Genomic DNA, 13,636 nt, shown 5'->3' with positions numbered 1-13,636 from the left:
ATATGTTTATTTCAAGACTATTCCCAATTGTTTTTATCTCTAAACACATATATTTTTGCATATATTTTTGAAAATATTTATCAAGCAATATAATCACAGAAATACAGAATTGGTTGATGCCTGAGAATTCCTTTTCCATTACCCTCATTTTATCGTTGAGAACACCAAATCTCCAAGAGGAGTCAGCAGCCATTGGCTATATTGAGACAGCGCAAGACCTAGGGCTTCACTTTGTAAGTCCTGGTCCACGGTTTACTTGTGCTCTTTTCTGACACATATTTCTCACGCGAACAAGATCTTTTAAGTTACGAGGATATTGATATCATTTATTGTAGTAGTTCTGCCTTCAGAAAGATTTGTCTGACAATCTGAGACATAATTCTGAATTGCATTGTACCTTCATTTCTCCACCTGAAAATGAAGAAAATTTCTTCCTTACATACAGTTATGAAGAAAATAAATTATGAGATATATACAATACTACATGCATATATTCAATAAAAAATATTCAGGGAGAGGGGACTCCAAGGACTGTGGACAATGAGAACAAGGGCTTTGGCCCAACAAACTAAAGAGTGTACCCTGAATTGATGCTTGCCAGTGTGGAGACCGTGAGTGTCTTCAGAGGGTTGTCTCCTGTGCAATGGATGGAAGTGCATGAGAACTCAGTAAAGATTTGGTTTGTGTTGATTAAGAGCAAATGCCTTTGAAATTGTTCAGCAGTTTGGTTCTTCAAGTCTCAAATACTTAGATGATTCATTAAATAGTATTGGTTATTCATGTAGAGAAAAATCTTCACAAATGACTTAAACTCTCCCAAGGACACTACAAAACACACACACACACACATACACACACACAAACTAAAGAAAGATGCAGTAATAAGTACTCTGATAATTAGAAAAGGTGCTTAAAGAAAAGTATTACTGCCATAAAGCAAATTATTCACTGTTGACTTTACATAATGATTAAATGAAGTTTTTTGGAATCACAAATCTATCCTTGAGTAAACTTTGAAACTCTTAACAATATATCTGCTCAATAATGAATAATAGAATTTTTAAACAAAACTTTCAAATCTAATTATGCTGTTAAAAGTCATTCATGTGTTCAATTATTTAAGATATATATGAGTTAACAAAGTAATTCCTAAGACTAAATTTTATGCCATGCTAAAAATACCTTTCTATTTGTATAAAGAATAGCAATGTAAATTGTATTTAAACATATTTAATAATTTTTGAAAAATTTTCCAACTCTTTCTTATAGTCATCATTATACAGGAAAAAACCCTCAATCTACCCATGCTTTTTGGTATATCTTTCCATCATTTCTTTGTAGAATTGTAAAAGAAAGTTAATATTCTAATTAATATTTATTCTATATTAAAACTGAAAAAATAAACATTTTGTTAAACCTATTATTTAAAAATCACCTAAAACAAAAATGTGGTGGCTTTTCTTTGCCCTTTTTATGACAGATGACTTAAGATTCCTTAACCATTCCCTTCCCCATACCAATAATCAGTAAGGATTTTGACAACAGAACATGCTATTAACAGTATCCCAGAAACTTTTTTTTCAGAATAGTGCAAGTAGAACTGAAATTTTAGAGCCTCATTTTCAATGGGCATTATGAATTAGTGCACAAATGTATCATATCATCCTAATTAGAATAAGATGTAGTCCATGTTTACATAAATGTGTCAAAATATACTCTACTGTCATATATAACTAAAAAAGTCAAATAAAAAAGTATCATATCTAACAAAACAATTTATTAATAAGATCTAAGTATTGGCAAATGTTTTTCTTATTTAATAAAAATGTAATCTCATTTCTCTTAGATATTATTTGGTTTAAACCTGGGATATTCTTCACCCATGCCCCACCCCCCAAAAAAATTTTAGAAAGCATGATGTGCTGGTCAGTTTTTCATCACTGTGACCAAAATACATGACAATAACAACTTAGAGAAGAAAAAGTTTATTTGGGGCTCATGATATCAGAGGTTCAGTTGTTGGGCCCAGAGATGATTCTACTGTTCTGGGCCCAAGGTCAGAAACAACCTATGGCTGAAAGGAGTGGCAGAGAAGAGTTACTCAGCTCATAGTAGCTAGGAAGAAGAGAGAGAGGAAAGGAGGAGCAAGGGGAACAAGACATAATCCTCAAGGCCACCCCCAAGTGATCTACTTCCTTCAACCATGTTTCACCTGCCTACAGTTACCACCCAGTAGAGCAATCCTTTAAAATTATTAATCCATCAAATGGATCAATCCATTTATGCAGTTTCCTTTATTAACGTTGTACATTATTAGTAGGACATAGTTGGTTCAATTGATGAGCAATGATAACAGATAATAATTAATCAAAATATGTAGCCTATATTAGGGTTCACTCTTTGTGTTGTACATTCACAGGTTTGGTGAATTATGGTGTGCATCCATCATTAAGAATTATACAGAATAAATTTGACCTTTGGTGTTTTGGGATGATTGGCTTAGCATGATATTCCCCAACTCCATGTGATGCTATAATATGATAATTAGAAAAAATGAAGAGTTATATGCCATCTATATATAATGTATCAAAGTGAATAAGTGCACTCTACTGTCATGTACAACTAATTGGAACAAATTTTAAAACATTTAAAAAGAATTATACACAATATTTTTGCTACCCTAAAAACCCTCTGTGTTTTGCCTATTAATAACTCCCCACCCCCAACGTCCCTAGAAACCACAGATATTTTTACTTTGTCCATGGTTTTGCCTCTCCAGGCTGTTATATAGTTGACATTATACAATATATGGCATTTTAAAATGGGCCTCTTTCAATCAGCAATATGCTTATGGTTTCTCCATGCATTTTATGGCCTGATAGCTCACTTCTATTTATTGCTGCACAATATTTTATTATATGAATATGCATCAGTTTATTATTTACTCTTCACACACGGAAGACTATCTTGGTTACTTCCAAGTTTTGGCAAAGCTACTATAAACTTTCATATGCAGGTTTTTGCATAAGCATGAGTTTTCATTTAATTCCATTGGGTAAATGCCAAGGAGTATGACTGTTTTATGCCTGTGATTCACTTGATTTAATATTTGTGCAAAGTGTAGGGTCTGTGTTTAATTTCATTTCCTGGAATGTGGATATCCTATTGTTCCAGCACAATTCGTTGAAAAGATTATTTGTTCAAGATCAGTTACTATATTTATGTGTGTCTTTTTTCTGTACTCTTTATTCTGATCCAGGGATCAATTTGTCTATCTTTGCACCAATATCAAACTGTCTTGATTACAGTTTCTTTATGGTGAGTTTCAAAGTCTTGTAGTGTCAGTCTTCCTTATTTGTTCTTCCTCAGGAACCTGTTGGTTATTCTGGGTCTTTGGCTTCTCCTATGAGTTTATTTCTAAGGAGAAACAGAAATTGACTAGTATTTTATGATGTTTGTGACAGAGAACTGCTGTCCATGATGGATACCCACTAAAAGTAATGTAGAGTTGATTAGGATAGGACTAAAATTATTTTACTCTCTCTCCCTCATTTGAAATATATTTTACTGTATCATTAATTAATAACACTAATAATTTTGATTAATAATTATTAATAGCATCAATTAATAACTATAATTAGTTAATTATAGTTATTGCATGTAATCTTTAGAATCTTTAGCACCTACAGAATAACTTGCTATGATTCATTCATTACATTTTTGTTTAGTTTTTGCAATTTTATCATTTTTGTTTAGATCTTAAAATTTTAAACTACCAGAATACAAATATCTAAATTAATTTCTCCAGTACATTATTAATCTTAAGACTTAAACAGTTCATTTTATGTACTGAGGTCATAATTCATTTTGAGTATCAGTTAAATATGCTGAATAATAATGTATTTTCTATTACCTCCAATCCAAAATAAAGTTGTGGGGTGAGGATACATCTCAGAGGTAGAGTGTTTGTCTCTCATGTGCAGAGAAACTGGGTTCAATTTCTACACTGAAAAAAAAATGAGGTTGTGTGTTTTTTTTTTTTAAGGAGTCTCAATATTGAAAGAGAAACTGGTTTAAAAAGAAAGACCCACAACAAGTAAATAAAAAAAAACAATAAAATACACTCACTGTAGGATAGAGTAAAACAGTACAGATGGAAGGAGATTCTTAAAATCCTTGTCATTCTTAGGACTTAGTTGACTTTGACTTATTTTTATAGATATTGGTTAGTTTACATACAAATTTTAAAGCTTTTTAATAAACAGGACATAAAACTTAGATTAGAAAATAAAAGTAGCAGCATCCATATTATCATTTCAGTTAACTTGGGACCCATCCATTACAGTGTCACTTTAATATGGGAAGGTCTACCAAAATTTTTACAAAGTTGTAAAAATATTGAATGTGCTAATAAACTTAATATTATTTATATACTTTTGAAATAAGATATATAGTTTAACACTAACTATGAGAAAAAAATTGCTCTTTATGTTTTATTTGTGGGTTTGTATCAATCTTAGATCAATTAATGCAATAAATGGTACCTTTCCAAAAAGGTGTTTCAGTTAATTTATTCTTAACATTATTTGATACAGCAGACTTCAATATTTCTTTAGCTTTCAGGTTGCTCAAGGAGTCTATATACAAAACATTTTACTTGTAATGGAAATCACTTTATTTGGATCAACTCATTTATGAAATACATAGTTACCATCACTTTTTTTGGTTGATAATAATAATAATGCATAATGACTGCAGGCTCAGAGCCCTTTTTTCCCATTACCTTGTCTGATTCTTCCAACAACTACATGCAATCAATAGTGCAAATGTTGTTGTACTTACTTTGTCCTTAAAGAAAAAATGTGGGAGGAGAAACTAAATAATGTGCCCAAGTTCACAGCTATCAGAGTTGAATACAGGTAAATCTGGTTCCAAGTGGGATGTTTTTTCAAGACATTATCTCCAGACATAAAAGAACAATGAAAACTCTACTGGCTAAACTGGAAGGTAAGAAGTCCCTCAAATTTTTCTTTTATCTGTAAAACATAAAAGTACTAAGATGTGTCATACACTCTTGACTCTGCTTACTCTTAATTTGTATACTAATCTATAAACATTGGAATAGTCCACAGATAGTATCATGAATCAGTTCATACTCTTCTTTTTCTCCTTTTCTAAGCTGGGAAGAAGTTCAAATTGCTACTATTTTAATAGTGATGCTAGCCGATGTATTTTTTTGTGAAGATTTATTTGTGCTAGTGATATTTTCTATAGAAGATTCCTTATTGCCATACATCCGTTTTCAAGTACAATGGTATTGGAAACCTTCAGGGCAGATGCCACTGGAAAAAGATCAACTCAGAAGCAACTCAGAAGCAACGTCATAGAAACCCTGTAATCACACTGAGTCACTACCTTCAGTGAAAATTTCCCACGTTATTAGGAAGATGGCATTGTGTATATATTATATATATATATATATATATATATATATATATATATATGCCTTGAAAAGTCAAACTTGTTGAGTCTTTCTATTTTATTAAAACACAACACTTTATCAAGTTTCTAATTTAGAACAACATCCCATGCCCCTCAAATTTCCCTGAAATCAGCTGTTCTCTGGAATTAGTGCCTTAAGAGCAACCCTTCTTAGAGGCTACATAGGATTCTATCAGTGTTACCACTGATCTGTTGCTTATTCTTATCCTTTGGGCATAGAATAGATAGATTTCTTCTGTACAAAAAAACTCACTGAGTTCTGCTAGATTATTTTACGTTTCTTGTGACCTTATTTATAAAAGATGAATATCATGCTGCCGAGAATTTAAATGAAAGAAGTATGAACTCTTAATAAGCCTGAGTTTGTTATGCTCAGGAGAGAAGAAATTACTCATTTTTATCCTTGGCTAGGACAGAGAGGAAATGCCACTGGCAGCTTTTGATCAGCCTTGCTGGTGAGCAGGGAGCAGCAGTCACACTGGACTCTCCAGCAGCAGCAGGCTGTGGGCAGTCTCCAAAGCTTCCACTAGACCAAGCTCACTACCTTCATGCCCTTTCATCCTGTCCTGTCAATCCCAATCTTGCACTATCCCCAAATTTGCTTCTTCAGCTTTTACTCTGGCTACTGAACAGTATTAAAGCGAATTCAGAAATAACAGGCCAAACTTCAGCTGGGTCTTTTCCATTCCTGTGCATTTATTTCATAGATCTGTTGATAATTCTTAGTGAAAACATCATGATAGTTTCCTAGACCTTCTTTCTCACGTCTCCTGTCAATCTCATTCTCTATCCATCTCAGCCAATATTTTAAAAGTCTATCCAGAGGTGCATTATCAAATTTCTCTTAATTCTAGCCACCATTCTTCTGTGACTGTATCTATATTCATCTTTTCCTTTTGGACTGAGAAAGATTCCACTTCTTATCTAAAGCCATCTCACTTGTAGTAAATACTGATTTTATTCTTCTCAGTTCCTATGTAAATTATTGTTCCAAGGAATAGAATTATTTCTTCTATTGCTTTCATAATCAAAGTTCCTTTCCCCTCAGCATAGAGGTCTCCCTTCATCTAATAACAGCAATGATACCTCATTTCAACCATCTCTGTCTCACTATTTCATTAGGGTCTGGACAGTGCAACTCATTGTAATGGGGCCCAAGATCTAAAATCTGAAATACCTGAGTGTAAGAATTTGTAACATGAATATTATTACCTATAAGCCTCATTTTTTACAAATATAAAGAGAAGCAGACAGCACCTGGATTTAACTATCATTTTGAACAATCTTTTAGTTTGGCCCATGTTTGTTTATTTTATTTCCACCATTGAGTTATATATAAATGAAAATTTTCTTCTTTTAGATCTTTGTTCTTATTTCCAAACTGCCTTGTTCGTGAAAGTCATATAGACTGCTCATTAATCCATTAATTGACCACTGAAGTGCTATAAAACTTGTATTAAAGTGGGAAGTCTGGCTGCTAATTAGGAAAACATGACTTGCACAGGACCAAACCTGAAGTTCTTTCTCAGCCAAATATATGGCTGTTAGGTGATGAGTTCCTTTTCTCCTGGGTGGAAGAAAGCACTTGCGCTCCAAATATAAATAAGACAGATGCAAAGAAAATAATTTAGAGGTGACTGAAACATGGCTTCACAAAAACCAATAAAGCCAACATGGTCAGTTTGATTTCTCAAGGGTTAAAGTACTTATTCACAAATTTTCAATCCAAGATCATAACCTTGTTATTATCATTTTGCTTATCATTCATTGTATCTGGAATACAGGATCATATGTAATTCATGAGCACTCAGTGTGTATCTGACAAAGACAAAACACAGGAAAGGAAATGAAGAAATAATATTGGTTGTGATGCCTGGACTGTGTGAGTTTATTTCTAGTCAATAATTCCCTTATCCTTAGGAGCTGAAGATAGGTAATGTTCAGGTTCGCACACAGGTGCAACATAGGGTAGGTCTTTCAAAGTAGAAAATTTTGTGAGTGAAAGCATCAAACGATTTAAACTAAAATTGTCCTGTGAAAATTCCCATACAACTAAGAAGAGCATTAGTCCTATAAAGTGCTGTAAACCAGACAGTCTTTAACAAAATAAAAGCATCTTGATACTTTTCTTAACTCCAGTTGCAAATTTAAAGGTAAAATATTCAAAACATACAAATAATCACAGCAGTTAAGTTCCAATACTTACTATTCAGTTTCTAGCACAAAGTGAACTACAGAGACTCTCTTAGCTGCATAAAATTGAATGGACAACTCTCCTGCTCTGCCAACACAGACCTCGTTAGCATGACTATTTACAACTATGGTGAATTAATTTTTTTCTCAATGTATATTTTTAAATATCTGCTATATGCTAGACACCAAGTAATGTATAGCAATACAGTCAACTAGCAAAGGATCTGCCCAGAAGATCTGAAATGGAGCAGAATATGAGTTTCAGAATTAATCATGAATATAAAAATATATATTCAAAAATTATTTTTTGTTTCAGATTATATATATCATCATTTTGTTACATTGGTACTGAAAACTGTTCAAAGCGAATAAGGAAGAAATAAATAGATATTAAGTCAAATGTTATTACATACAATAAACAAGATGATTACTAAAATGTTAATTTAATTATCACTGAAAATATCTATCTTGCAGGAAATACTCAGTCATGTGCTGTAAACAAAAAAATTATCAAACCTTTCAGTCAAATGCATTTTATTTCATGAGAAAATAAGTTCACTGTCTTCCATGCACATCAATTAATCAATCAATTGAAGTGTTTATGGAGCTCATACAGTGTGGGCAAAACTCTCCTCTTCTACTGGCATCACTGAAATTTTATGTATTTTCCAAATGGAAAGTTACTACAATGTAATTCTTTATTGGAATGTTATCAGTCATGAAAAAAAAGAAATAAAAAGAAAAAACTAGCACAAGAGTTGAAAAGATCACACTATTGCCATGATCTCAGCATCTTAAAAATAAAGTGATATTCCACTCAGCTTTGAATTATCCTTAGGTAACTTATATTCGATTGACTCTCATCACCTTAAACATATTTCATGTATTTCTAGTTTTTTTTCTGAAAGCCCCTATAAGCACTGATGCCCCAATTCATCTCTCTTGAACAAAGTTAATTATGACATTAGAGCTTAAGAAGCTATACCTGCCAGCACAGTCATATGATACCATGATGTCATGTAGCTGTAACTGAGCTTTAGTACTTATGACTCATGCTAGAAATCTATAATGAATCAGGCAGGCAGGGCTATTTGGTAGTCATTTAAATCAAAAGATTTCTTTCTTCATTGCCGAATGTTTCTGAAGCATATGCATCTCATATGTGTTGTACATAGTTTCCATTAATACATTCACTGATCTAAAACGCATGTACTTAAGATGAACATATATTAATTAACAGCTAAATGGAGTTGAGGGACTGAGTTTTTAATTTTTTTTTTCTTTTAAACATATATAATAAATGAAAGCAACAATATTAGTCCCCCAAATTAGTACTTTCCCCATAAAGTAATTGATAACAATAGAAGTAAAACTGGATGATGCAAAGGTTGCCAGGTACAGTGGCACATACCTGTAATCCTAGTTGCCTGGGAGGCTGAGACAAGCTCAAAGTCAGCTTCAGCAAGGCAAGGTGCTAAATAATTCAGTGAGACCCTGTCTCCAAATAAGATACAAAATAGGGCTGGGGATGTGGCTCAGTGGTCAAGTGTCCAAATTCAATCCCTGATACAAAAAAAAAAGAAGAAGAAGAAGAAGAAGAAGAAGATGCAAAGTTTAAATGGAGTAACAATGTGTCAATTATATTCTCAAATATATTATTCTGGAAGATAAGGTAAATGGATCACTACAGGAAACTGTGATATCTAGATTAATACTTGGCAATACTATTGCATTCTAGAACTTCTCTGGCCCTAAGTATAGACTTTTTACCCTCCTCCCTTACTAAGAGATTTAGAGCTATGATTTTTTTTTCAAATGTAACATTATGACTATAAATGTTCTAATTCTTTTAATTATTCAATTCTTCGTGGTCTTTCGGTGAGTCTAAAGAGTAAGTCAACAAAATCTATCTTTGGTAAAATGTGTGTAATAATATGTATAGCATTGCCTAATAGAAATGCTCAAGATTGGTGAATTATTTGTCTCAAAATTCATATGCTATTTTAAATAAACGAGGTTATAACTGTAGCATAATTTGGAAACCACAGGTAAAATGACAGGCATATAATTTCAAATGTAATATTTATATATAATTGTTAATATCAGTATCTCTAGCTTGTCTCACTTGACAAGGGATTGGAGGAGGAAAAGTTGATGCACATTTTGCACAATGCTGAGTGCAAAGACTCTAGCTAACTCTGTCCTTGGTGCCTTCCTACTGCTTCTTTCATATCTTCAATACTGCTGAGATAGGCTCCTTTCTTTCTTTGCTAACTATCAAAAGCCTTGACTTGGAGTCAACATGATTGGGCTAAACAGTTTGTTTGACTGAAGAAAATGTAAAAGTACAGAAATATTTTTAAGAAGAATTTTCTTTAAGAAGGTCAAAAATATTCAGAAATATTGTTACAGTGTCAGAAATGCTTACATCTAGGTCTCCTCTTTGGCTTAATCACTCTCTCCATCTGGCTTCTGATAAAATTCAGTCATGTTGCCACGATAAGGATGAGGAGCTGGAAGACAGACCACACATTAGTAAATATCTCATCATAGTTTGGGTATAAAATGTCCCCTGTAAAGCTCATGTGTTGGAAACATGATATATAGTATAATAATGTTTAGAGGTAAAATGATTGGATAATGAAAACTGTTTCCTCATCAGTGGATTAATTCATTTGATGGACTAATAATTTGAATGAACTACTGAGTGGTAGCTACAGAGAATTAGGGCATGGCTGGATGAAGCAGGTCACTGGGGGCATGCCATTGGGGATTAACTTTTGTCCTTTGCTCCTCATTCACTCTCTGCTTCCTAGGTACCATGAGCTGAAGAGCTTTCCTCCACCATACCTTTCCACCATGATATTTTTGCCTTGGAGTCAGTTGACTTGGCACTGAACCCCTAAAATCATGAGCCCAAAATAAACTTTTACTCTTCTAATGTGTTCCGATAGGGTATTTTGGCCACAGTGACTAACATATACCTTAATCACACCTTTGATAAAAGAGCACATTCCCAAATGCACAATAGCACAGAAAGACCATAGTTATAAAGACTAATGAACAAAGTCGACATGAAAAGGGCACGGTATACAGAGGCACAATATAGATTGGCCATTGGCAGACATGAGGGCCACTTGGAAACTATAATGGTAAGAAAGCCAAACCATTCACAGAAGGCTCTGGAAAGAGCTTTCCATAGGAAGTAGGAAATTCCATAGGAAGTAGCCTGGAGAAATATGCCAACTCATGTGACACTCATTTGTGTCCAATTCTCACTTTCTCAAGGATGTAGACTTAATCTGGTTGCAATCCCTTAATGAGAATGGATGTGATTAAATTCCAGCAAAGAAAGGGAGACACTGTTTGAATACAAACACATGTAAATTGGCTTTAGTAGCAAATGTTACATACAGCATTCTTGGAGTTCTTTTAGGTTTTTAAGTAGTCTTTGGTTTATATAGTTAATTTTAATATATGTTACTATGAGGATGAATTGCTCTAAATTACTATTTTGCAAGTTAAAAGTGAACTCTAACAAACATAGCAAAAGCTGGGAGCTGGGAATGTAGCTCTCTGGTAACATGCATGAGACCCTGGGTTTAATCCCAAGTACCATAACAGAAAGAAAAAATAAAGAAAGAAAGAAAAAGAGAGAAAGAAAGAAAGAAAGAAAGAAAGAAAGAAAGAAAGAAAGAAAGAAAGAAAGAAAGAAAGAAAGAAAGAAAGGAAGAAAGAAAGAAAGAGAAAGAAAGAAAGAGAGAAATAGTGAGTTAAATGACAGTGGATGTATTCAGGATCAAGAAGATCATAGAGATAAGGTGACCTGGTATTACAGAGTCAGACAGACCAGGAAACCTGAATTCACTCCATATGAGTGCAGTCATACTGGGCAAGTAGCTGAGCCTATTTAAGTCTTAGTTTCTTCATCTGTTAATGCAGGTTGAAAATAAGCCTAGTTGTGTGCTTGGTAAAATGATCATTGTTATTATACAACTATTGCTGTTTTTGTTGTTACTTATTTATTTGGGTTTTTTTGCTGCTAATGCTACCACTACAGAAAATAAAGGCAACATAAATCCTAAGAAAGTGCAAGTTTTTATGAAGTTTAGCATTCAAGGAAGGTTTCATAGAAGAGACAGGGAGGGCTTGTGCTGAATATTTGAGATTATTTATGTAGGAAGAAAAAAAGATTCTGTGATTAAACAGAGGCTTCTTTGTACCATGAAAGAGGAAATGGTCTAGTATACCGGCAGAAATATCCTTCATTTACGAACTCCATGTGTGTTAAATGTGTCAAAATGTGTTCTACTGTCATGTATAACTAATTAGAACAAATTTTTAAAAATTTAAAAAATAAAAATAAAGAATTATCCTTCATTTAAAAAGATACTGGTATACTGATCTAATAAGCAATCTGTTTTATGGAGACATGTGTAATAAAGAAAGGTAAATTGGTAGCTGATCATATATAGTCTTGAATATTTGACATCCCTTTGGCTTTTTTGTGCAGATAATTGAGAACAAGTTGTGTTATGATCAATGCAGCTACTGTAAATCAGAAGAGGACTGTGATTGTAGTTCATAGGGCTCTACTCAGCTCTGACATTTAAAACAGGTTATTGAAGATCTAACCAGAATAAGTAGTCAGACTTTTCACACCCAGATAACTGAAACCCTTTCTATTCTTCATTCTTAAAGTAAGGGGCATGTCCACATATGACTGAATATGTAATTACTAAACTAGAAAACCTATCAAAAGGTTGGTGGGAAGGGTTGGCATTATCAAAGAAAATGTTAATATATGTTGTTTGATAACTGAGGATTTTTTTTAATGTTCCTATGGTAATTGCAATTGAATCCAGCTAACATAAAAATAGTGTCCCAAAATAGACAAGTATTTGTAGTACTTACATGATAATATATAGCAAAAATGTTGTATTTCATATTTACTACACTAGCTTACAGTGTAGTATATTATAGTAGTTCTACTCTGTATTTTTACTTCAAATACTCATGTAAAGTGAAAAAAACCCAATAATTCCAATTGGAAAACATTTCAGTCACTTTTATATAGGCCAAATGTTCCTGTATTTAATTAAAAAATAAATAAATAAATTTTTAAAAATACATTTTCTGACTTGTAGCATGATCCAAAACTATCTGAGTCTGTTTGTAATCCATGCCTTTCAGTAATGTAAGGCATTTAGAAATGTAAATTTGTCAGAGTTGTGGAATGTTTCAGGCTCAGTCTCAACCCAGAGATGTGCTAGGCTAATAACAAGACAGTTCTACTTTTTTTTTTTAATTCCATATATACAGGAAACAAATACTCAGGAAGACTATATTAGCAAATGTTCAAGTAATTAATAGATTATCATGTGGAAAAAAAATCAAACAAAAATGTAGACTGATTCTAATGCCACAGAGTAGAAATCATTCTGTGTGTAAAAGGCCAATTTTAACTTTTAGGAAGAAAATATTTTATAGAATTTGTCTAAAAATAGTCTGCTTCTTGAAAACAAATGATCTGTTGTTTCTGAGGCAAGAAGGAACTGTCAGTTAAATATTCAGGAATTATTTTCAGATGATTTGCATATTAACATAACCAGAGGGGTTTTCTAAAATTTGTAGTAACACCAAGCCCCTCTTTACATCAATTTAGCAGAAACTTTGGTGGCAAATTCTATGGGCATTGACAGTTTAGTAAAACAGCAGGATTATGAATCAAGACCTTAGCTAAGGTCAATCTGGTTCTCCCATAGCATCTACCCTATCTGTAAAATTAAACCAGAGACAGACACAAAGAATGACTTTCAGCAAGGTCAATCATGAAATGTTTTATAGAAAGGATTGGGGTTATCTTGTTCAAAGACAACTGAGACAAGGAAGGAGGATGCTGTGAGTCCATCTGCCAGATAATGGAGCCTCTTATGAGGAA

At 33.1% G+C, this 13,636-nt stretch overlaps 1 long non-coding RNA gene across 1 annotated transcript in view; it reads right to left on the bottom strand.

The window, feature by feature from the left end:
- Positions 1 to 9,130: 9,130 nt before the first annotated feature.
- LOC144366175 (uncharacterized) overlaps positions 9,131 to 13,636 on the bottom strand; it is a 100,778-nt gene continuing 96,272 nt past the window's right edge. The window contains exons 6-7 of the long non-coding RNA XR_013425092.1: positions 10,124 to 10,208; positions 9,131 to 9,258 (exon numbers count right to left, since the gene is read on the bottom strand). This is a non-coding gene — a long non-coding RNA (uncharacterized LOC144366175). The remainder of the gene's footprint in view (positions 9,259 to 10,123; positions 10,209 to 13,636) is intronic.

Source organism: Ictidomys tridecemlineatus, chromosome 8, assembly GCF_052094955.1.
Source record: "Ictidomys tridecemlineatus isolate mIctTri1 chromosome 8, mIctTri1.hap1, whole genome shotgun sequence".
Taxonomy (NCBI): domain Eukaryota; kingdom Metazoa; phylum Chordata; class Mammalia; order Rodentia; family Sciuridae; genus Ictidomys; species Ictidomys tridecemlineatus.
This window is presented reverse-complemented; position numbering and strand designations above follow the sequence as displayed.